The sequence below is a fragment of the Aegilops tauschii genome, chromosome 7 (genome assembly GCF_002575655.3).
Source record: "Aegilops tauschii subsp. strangulata cultivar AL8/78 chromosome 7, Aet v6.0, whole genome shotgun sequence".
Classification (NCBI taxonomy): Eukaryota; Viridiplantae; Streptophyta; class Magnoliopsida; order Poales; family Poaceae; genus Aegilops; species Aegilops tauschii.
In genome coordinates this window covers 574,932,932-574,942,731 of record NC_053041.3, presented here as the reverse complement: position 1 = coordinate 574,942,731, position 9,800 = coordinate 574,932,932, and positions in this window count along the sequence as shown.

Below are 9,800 nucleotides of genomic sequence, written 5' to 3'. Positions count from 1 at the left end.
CATGTTAGTATCCTTGTGAGAACCCGCATTCCAAAGAAAGCATGTCATATCAGTCATGTGATGCCACTGCTTCTAGTTTATGGTGGCCTCTTTGTTGTGCCCTTCATACATTCCCCGCAAACTCTTGGGATAGTTCTTTCATTGCCAATACATGCAATCAATTGATTTGAGCATTCCTGAAAACCTTCTAGCCTCTCCAATAGCCAAGAACTTCTCTGTGTCCTATGCATTTGGTTCTCTCAAATACTCTGCTCCAAATACCTACACCACGACACTGGCAAACTTGACAGTAGTCTTTAGGCATGTGCTCTCCCCCATCCTGACCATCTCACTAACAGCATCTGCGGCAGTACCAAGTGCAAGCATCCTCAGAGCAGTTGTGCACTTCTTCTTAGCAAAGAGAGAAAGTTGGCCACAGCAATCCCTTGAGCTTGAAGTAGTCATTGTGTGCCTCCACTCCCTCCACAATGTGCAAAAACAATGGTTTCCTCGAGCGAAAATGGCGACGAAACCATGGTTCATCCGGAAAAGTTGGGTTCGGGGCAAAGTAGTCCTTCAGCAGTTGCCTTGCTCCGGACACCCTATCCCGATTGATCACTCTTCTCACTTTGACTGAGCCCTTGAAGCTGAGAATATGCTCCACTTGCCAGTCTATTTCCTCTTGCATGCTCAGGAGCATGATCATGTCCACTTCTTCATCCGAGTCCGAGGAATCAAAGAACTCATCTTGAATCATTTGATCAAGCTTCGTCGGTCCATACTCCTCGTCTGACGAACCATCAGAATTCATCAGTTTTCCTACAAAAATTCACAAAAAACCAGGTCAGACAATGTGCCGAACACATAGAGTGCAAGAGGGAGCCCAGGAGTTTCCGGACGTACCGCGGTGGCGTATGGGCCGGCGACGACGTCCCCGGCGGCGACGACGGTAGAGAGGAGTGTTGTGTCGGTGTTGGCGGTGCAGAGGATCGGAATGGTGATACGTCTCCATCGTATCTACTTTTCCAAACACTTTTGCCCTTGTTTTGGACTCTAACTTGCATGATTTGAATGGAACTAACCCGGACTGACGCTGTTTTCAGCAGAATTGCCATGGTGTTATTTTTGTGCAGAAATAAAAGTTCTCGGAATTACCTGAAAATCAACGGAGAATATTTTTGGAATTAATAAAAAATACTGGCGAAAGAATCAAGGCCAGGGGGCCCACACCCTGTCCACGAGGGTGGGAGGCGCGCCTACCCCCTGGGCGCGCCCCCAACCTCGTGGGCCCCCTGGTGCTCCACCGACCTCAACTCCAACTCCATATATTCACGTTCGGGGAGAAAAAAATCAGAGAGATGGATTCATCGCGTTTTACGATACGGAGCCGCCGCCAAGCCCTAAACTCTCTCGGGAGGGCTGATCTGGAGTCCGTTCGGGGCTCCGGAGAGGGGAATCCGTCGCCGTCGTCATCATCAACCTTCCTTCATCACCACTTTCATGATGCTCGCCGATGTGCGTGAGTAATTCCATCGTAGGCTTGCTGGACGGTGATGGGTTGGATGAGATTTATCATGTAGTCGAGTTAGTTTTGTTAGGGTTTGATCCCTAGTATCCATTATGTTCTGAGATTGATGTTGCTATGACTTTGCTATGCTTAATGCTTGTCACTAGGGCCCAAGTGCCATGATTTCAGATCTGAACCTATTATGTTTTCATGGATATATGTGAGTTCTTGATCCTATCTTGCAAGTCATTAGTCACCTACTATGTGTTATGATCCGGCAACCCCGAAGTGACAATAATCGGGACCACTCCCGGTGATGACCGTAGTTTGAGGAGTTCATGTATTCACTAAGTGTTAATGCTTTGGTCCGGTACTCTATTAAAAGGAGGCCTTAATATCCCTTAGTTTCCAATAGGACCCCGCTGCCACGGGAGGGTAGGACAAAAGATGTCATGCAAGTTCTTTTCCATAAGCACGTATGACTATATTCGGAATACATGCCTACATCACAATGATGAATTGGAGCTTGTTCTATGTCACCCTATGTTATAACTGTTACATGATGAACCGCATCCGACGTAATTATCCATCACCGATCCAATGCCTACGTGCTTTTTAGATATTGATCTTTGCTTAGTTACTTTACCGTTGCCACTGTTACCATTACTACAAAACTGCTACTGTTACTTTTGCCACTGTTACCGTTACTTCCATACTACTTTGCTACTAAATACTTTGCTGCAGATATTAAGTTATCTAGGTGTGGTTGAATTGATAACTCAACTGCTAATACTTGAGAATATGCTTTGGCTCCCCTTGTGTCGAATCAATAAATTTGGGTTGAATACTCTACCCTCGAAAACTGTTGCGATCCCCTATACTTGTGGGTCATCAAATGGCTGCGGAGCGAGCGTGGCGGTTGAGCTGCGAGACGTACATCATGGAGGAGGAAGAGGAGAGGAGAGAGCAAATGGTCCTGGTAGGTCGAGGGGGTGGATTTGGTGCAATTCGAGGTGGGATAAGGCTGTCAGGTACACTACTAGGGAAAACCTTATACACAGAAACTTACCAGTACCGCGGGTCAAAAAGAAGCTCTACTACTATTTACCAATAGCGCGTGGCAAACAAACGCGCTGCAGCTAAGTTTATAGCAGTAGCGCGTCTCAGGAAAGAAGCGCTACTACTACAATTCCCATACTATTCTCGCCAGGCTACCAATAGTAGTAGCGAGCTTATGCAAAGCGCGCTGCTGCTAAGATTGTTGTAGCAACGTGTTTTACGCAGAAATCCCTACTGTTAATGAAAGGAAAATAAAATGAAAAACATATAGAAAAGTAAATGAAAATGAAAGAAATAGAAAAAGGGGAAGGAAAAAAAGAAAATGTGAAGGAAAATAAATGAAAAAGAAAAATAAAGGAGAAAGGCGTAGCAGCAGCGTGCTTTTAGGACAGGCGCTATATCTAACTTAGAAGTAGCGCGTTATGTAAGCTAGCGATATAGCTAAGTTAGTTATAGCTATTGTAGCAGTAGTGCTTTTCCTGGACCGCGCTACTGCTTTTTTTGACTTAACCGCGCGGTTCTTCTTCCCCACGGCCACTTCCCCCGAATCCAACTCGATCTGCTGTCGTCGCCGTCGTCGCCCTACATCGCCGTCGGCCGCTGTGCGCTCCCCCGTCGCCCTCCGCACGCCCTCGACGCCGCCCCCGACCCCGACCTCGACGCCGCCAACATGCATCTAGTGTATTAAGTTAATGGAAGAACGGAGTAACACCTTAAGCAAGATGACATGATGTAGACAAGATAACTCATGTATGAAATAGATCCCATCTTTTTACCCTTAATAGCAACGATACATGCATGTCATGTCCCTTTCTATCACTGGGATTGAGCACCGCAAGATCGAACCCATTATAAAGCACCTCTTCCCATGGCAAGATAAATCAATCTAGTTGGCCAAACCAAACCAATAAATTAGAGTGCAAATACGAGGCTTTCACAATCATGCATAAAAGAGTTCGATCATAAACTCACAATTCATCGGATCCCAACAAACACACCGCAAAAATTCATTACATCAAATAGATCTCTGCTACTTCTTGAGCTTGCGTTGATTTTTTTTCCTTGAAGAGGAAAGGATGATGCAGCAAAGTAGAGATAAGATAAGTATTTCCCTCAGTTAAGAAACAAGGTATCAATCTAGTAGGAGCCACAAGAAAGTCTCCAATCTATGCACCTGCACAAACTAACAAACACTTGCACACAACGCAAAAAAGGGGTTGTCAATCCCTTCATGGTCACGAACAAGAGTGAGATCTAAAAGAGATAGGTATAAAAGATAAATAAAAGAGCAAACTAAAGTAAATATAAATAAATTGCAGCAAGGTATTTTTGGGTTTTTTGGTCCATGGACACGGATTGGGGAGGCCGCCATTCAACGCTGCCCGCGGACATCCCGCCTCTAATATTTTTTTGAAAGCCCACACGTTTAAATAGCCACATATGGAGAGTTCAGACATTCAAATGGCCGTATGCATAGAGTATATACGTTCAAATAGCCGCATGCAGCAGTAGTTCAAATTTAAACAAGTTCAAATATTACATTCCAACATTGTTGTCCCCTTTAACCGCCCACTGATGCTCAATCAAATATTTCTTCAGCTTTTCGTGAGTTGGTCAATGCTGAGTTTGTTAATACATTTGAATAAACTCTTCAAATATGACCGGATTCTGGTCTGGAAGTTCGATAGGATCACCCATGTTCTCAAATTCTAGAGCTGCGGCAGCATCCTCATTCTCATCCTCAACGATCATGTTGTGCATGATAACATAACATGTCATCAGCTCCCACAAGGTCTCCGGATCCCATTGTTTAGCAGGTCCACGAACAACTGCAAAATGGGATTGCAGAACTCCAAATGCCCTCTCGACATACTTTCTAGCTGCTTCCTGTCTTTGGGCAAAGTGAGACTTTTACTGGCCAACTGGATTAGAGATAGTGCTGACAAAGGTAGCCCACGGAGGATAGAACCGTCAACAAGATAGTAGCCCATGTTGTACTCATGTCCATTTATAGTATAGTGGCAAGGAGGAGCTTTTCCTTCAGTCAGCCTCGCAAACAACGTTAATTGATACGTCTCCAACGTATCTATAATTTATGAAGTATTCATGCCATATTTGTAACAACTTTATATGGTTTTGGTATGATTTCATTAGAACTAACCCGACTGACGCTGTTTTCAGCAGAACTACCGTGGTGTTGTTTTTTGTGCAGAAATAAATGTTCTCGGAATGGAATGAAAATTTATGGTGATTTTTTATGGACCAAAAAGAGACCCCCCGAAGCACCGGAGCTGGACCAGAAGAGTCCCGAGGAGTCCACAAGAGAGGCGGCGCGCCCTACCCCCCAAGGCACGCCTTGAGGGCTTGTGGGCCCCTCGGGTAGCTCCATGACTTGTTTTCGGTGTCAAAAATTCTTATAAATATAGAAACCTCCGAAAAGAACCCTAGATCGGAAGTTCCACTGCTGCAAGCCTTTGTAGCCACGAAAAACCAATCGGGAGCCCGTTCCGGCACCCTGCCGGAGGGGGACACCATCACCGAAGGCCATCTTCATCATGCCGGCGGCCACCATGATGAGGAGGGAGTAGTTCACCCTCGGGGCTGAGGGTATGTACCAATGGCTATCTGTTTGATCTCTCTCTCTCTCTCTATCTCTCTCTCTCTCTCGTGTCCTTGATTTGGCACGATCTTGATGTACCACGAGCTTTGTTACTATAGTTGAATCATATGGTGTTTCTCCCCCTCTACCTTCTTGTGATGAATTGAGTCTTGCTCCTTGAGGTTTCGTTATATTGGGTTGAGTATTGGATTTGAGAACACTTGATGTATGTCTTGCGATGGGATATCTGTAGTGACAATGGGATGTTCTATTGATTCACTTGATATATGTTTTGGCACTCAACTCGCAGATTCCCGAGGTGACATTGGGGTAATCTATTCATAGGGGTTGATGCACGTTTTCGTCCTACGTTCTCCGATAGAAACTTTGGAGTGATTCTTTGTTGCACGTTGAGGGATTGTTATATGATCCAATTATGTTGTCATTGTTGAGAGACTTTGCACTAGTGAAAGTATGAACCCTAGGCCATGTTTGCAAACATTGCAATACTGTCTTTGCTCACTTTTACTACTTGCTACCTTGCTGTTCTTTTATTTTCATATTACAAAAACCTATATCTACTATCCATATTACACTTGTATCACCATCTCTTCGCCGAACTAGTGCACCTGTACAATTTACCATTGTATTGGGTGTGTTGGGGACACAAGAGACTCTTTGTTATTTGGTTGCAGGGTTGTTTGAGAGAGACCATCTTCATCCTCCGCCTCCCACGGATTGATAAACCTTAGGTCATCCACTTGAGGGAAAATTGCTACTGCCCTACAAAACTCTGCGCTTGGAGGCCCAACACGAGTCTACAAGAATAAATTTACGTAGTAGACATCAAGCTCTTTTCTGGCGCCGTTGCCGGGGAGGTGAGTGCTTGAAGGTATATCTTTAGATCTTGCAATTGAATCGTTTAGTTTCTTGTTTTATCACTAGTTTGGTTCATAAAATAAAACTACAAAAAAATGGAATTGAGGTGGTCTCATATTGTTCATCTTTATCATGTTGAGGGATGCATAACTTGGTGTTATTTTAGTACGAATTGTTGAATAGATCAATCGGAAAGAATAGCTACAAACAATTTCTTCTGATGTTCTCCGCTAGACAGGAACTTCAGAGTGATTCTTCATCGCACTTTGAGGGATGGTTATATGATCCAATTAGATTAGCATTGTTGAGAGATTGCACTAGCGAAAATACAGACCCTGTGCCTCATTTTCAAGCATTGCAATACCGTTTGTGCTCCATTTTATCAATTGCTACCTTGTTGTTTTTCATTATTCCTATTACAAAAATCGATATCTACTATCATTACTACGCTTGTATCACCATCTCTTCGCCGAACTAGTGCACCTATACAAATTACCATTGTATTTGGTGTGTTGGGGACACAAGAGACTCTTTGTTATTTGGTTGCAGGGTTGTTTGAGAGAGACCATCTTCATCCTACGCCTCCGACAGATTGATAAACCATAGGTCATCCACTTGAAGGAAATTTGCTACTGTCCAACAAAACTCTGCGCTTGGAGGCCCAACACGAGTCTACAAGAAGAAGGTTGTGTAGTAGACATCAAACTCTTTTCTGGCGCTGTTGCCGGGGAGGTGAGTGCTTCAAGGTATATCTTTAGATCTTGCAATTGAATCTTTTAGTTTCTTGTTTTATCACTAGTTTGGTTTATAAAACAAAACAAAAAAATGGAATTGAGGTTTCCTCATATGTTTCATCTTTTTAATGTCTTTCCTGAATATGATGGAAAGGAGAATTGTGCTCAAGTGTTAGAAGAAGAAGTCAATAAAATGTTTGGCACTAAATCTTTGAATGATGAGCATGATTGCTATGTTGTTGGTATGAATTCTTTGAATACCCATGATGCTAATGATATGCAAAGCCATAAGCTTGGGGATGTTATGTTCGATGAAGACGATATTTTAGTCCCCCAAGTTTTGATGAGAAAATTTATTATGATGATAGCATGCCTCCTATTTATGATGATTATGTTGATGAAAGTGGGTTTGGAAGAGTGCCAACTCTAGTAAATAAAGATCTCACTATTTTGGAGGGTGTTGAATCTTATTGTGATAATTATAGAAGTGGATTTGGAGAGGTCATGACTTTATTTAGTGATGAATCCACTATTTTTGAAGAGGTTCCAATTGATTATGAGAACAAAGTTGTTATCTATGATGATTATTGTGATGACATGTATGCTATAAAGAATAATGATAACCATGAAACTTGTCATCGTGATTTTAATTTTCAATTTGACTATGCCTCACATGATAATTATTTTTGTTGAGTTTGCTCCCACTACTATCCATGAGAATAAATTTGCTTATGTGGAAAGTACTAAAATTTCTATGATTGTGGATCATGAAAAGAATGCTTTATGTGATATTTATATTGTTAAATTCATTCATGATGCTACTGAAAATTATCATGAGAGAGAAACATATGCTTTTACATATCTCAATAATATCAAGTTTCCTCTCTTTATGTTGAAAGTTTTGAAGTATTGCTTGCTTTGCTTTCCTATGCTAGTTGATTCATACTCCCATGAACTATTTGCTCACAAAAATCCTATGCATAGGAAGTGGGTTAGACTTAAATGTGCTAGTCATATGCTTCATGATGCTCCCGCTATGGTTCAATTCTTTACTTTTATGTGAGCATCATTAAAATCAACATGCCTTGCTAAAAAGGCATTAAAGAAATGCGCTTGTTGGGAGAGAACCCAATATTTATACCTACTTTTTTTGTGTTCACATGATTAAACTACTGTAGTAATCATGTTTTATAGCTTTTGTTTCAATAAAGTACCAAGTAAAGCCTTTGGGATAATGTTGATGATAGTTGACTTGATTCTGTGCAAAAACAGAAACTTTTGTGCCCAGTAACAGAACTGTATAAAATTACTGGAGCGTCAAAAAATTCTGAATATTTTACCGTTCATGGATATGCAAATTTCTACATTTTCCTATTTTTCAGAATTTTTGGAGTAACAAAAGTATGGTTAATGTTCAGATCATTACATACTGATTTATTTTTGACAGATTCTGTTTTCAATGCATAGTTTGCTTGTTTCTAGTTTCTATGGCTTATATTGCTCAATATAAATTGTAGAAATGATATGGTACAGTAGGCATTGTGTGAGAACAATTATGAATCTTATCTTGACAGTACCAAATTGAATGATTTGTCTTTATCATACTAACCTATCTCACGAAGTTCCGTTAAGTTTTGTGTGATTGAAGCTTTCAAGTTTTGAGTGAAATGTCAATACGAGAAGAATAAGGAGTGGCAAGACCCTAAGCTTGGTGATGCCCAAGGCCCCCCAAGGTATTATTCAAGGAATACGCAAGCAACCAAGCTTGGGGATGCCCCGGAAGGCATCCCCTCTTTCGTCTCCGACATTATCGGTAACCTCACTTGGAGCTATATTTTTATTCGTCACATGATATGAGTTTTGCTTGGAGCGTAATTTTATTTTATTAGGGTTAGCTTGCTTTTATTTAGAGTAATTTTTTTAATCTTTTAGTTCAATAAAAAGGTCAAGTATAGCCTTTACCATGCTTATCTTGCAAGTCTATATGTTGTTGTTTTGAAAACAGAAAGTTTTCTATCACTGTATGAATTCTTCTGGAAAGTAGGAACGTGATAAAATCATGAAATTATTACACAGTCAGTAACAACAAAGTTTCTACACAGTGGTAATTTTTTAGAATTTTTGGAGTTAGAGAAGTATGGATTTTCTTGCATTCTTTACAGACTGTTCTATTTAGACAGATTGTTGTTATGTTTGCATATGCTTGCTTGTTTAGTGATTCTATCCGAGGGTAGGAGTGTTAAATATGCAGAGGCATTTAGTATGCAATGTTAAATTATAATTTTAGTGATTTTCTACATTAGAGAATGATAAGGTTTTGTATTTGATTTATACTAACTTATCTCACGAGTTCTTGTTGATTTTTATGTGGATGAACTTTTTAAGAATTAGGGAAACCGTGATATAAAAGGAATTAAGGAGACACAAAAGCTCAAGCTTGGGGATGCCCAAGACATCCCAAGTTAATATTTCAAGAAGTCTCAAGCATCTAAGCTTGGGGATGCCCCAGTTGGCATCCGACCTTTCTTCATCAACAATTATCGGTCAGTTTTGGTTGAGCCTAAGTTTTTGCTTCTTCACATGATATGTGCTATGCTTGGAATGTCATTTTATTTTGTTTTGTTGCTGTTTGAATAAAGTACTTAAGATCTAAAAAAATGAGAAAAAGTCTTCACATAGCTACCTAATTATTCAACTACTCATTGATCTTCACTTATATCTTTTTGGAGTAGTTTGTCATTTACTCTCATGCTTCACTAATATTATTTTGAGAGTCTTATAAATAGTATGGCAATTGAATTTAGTCATAATATGATGGGCATACAAGAGGGATATAATAAAAACTTTCATATAGAGCATTGAATGTATGAGAAGTTTGATTCCTTGCATTTGTTTTGAGATATAAAGATGGTGATATTAGAGTCATGCTAGTGAGTAATTGTGGATTGGTAGAAATACTTGTGCTAAGGTTTGTGATTCCCATAGCATGCACGTATGGTGAACCGTTATGTAATGAAGTCGGAGCATGATTTATTTTTTGATT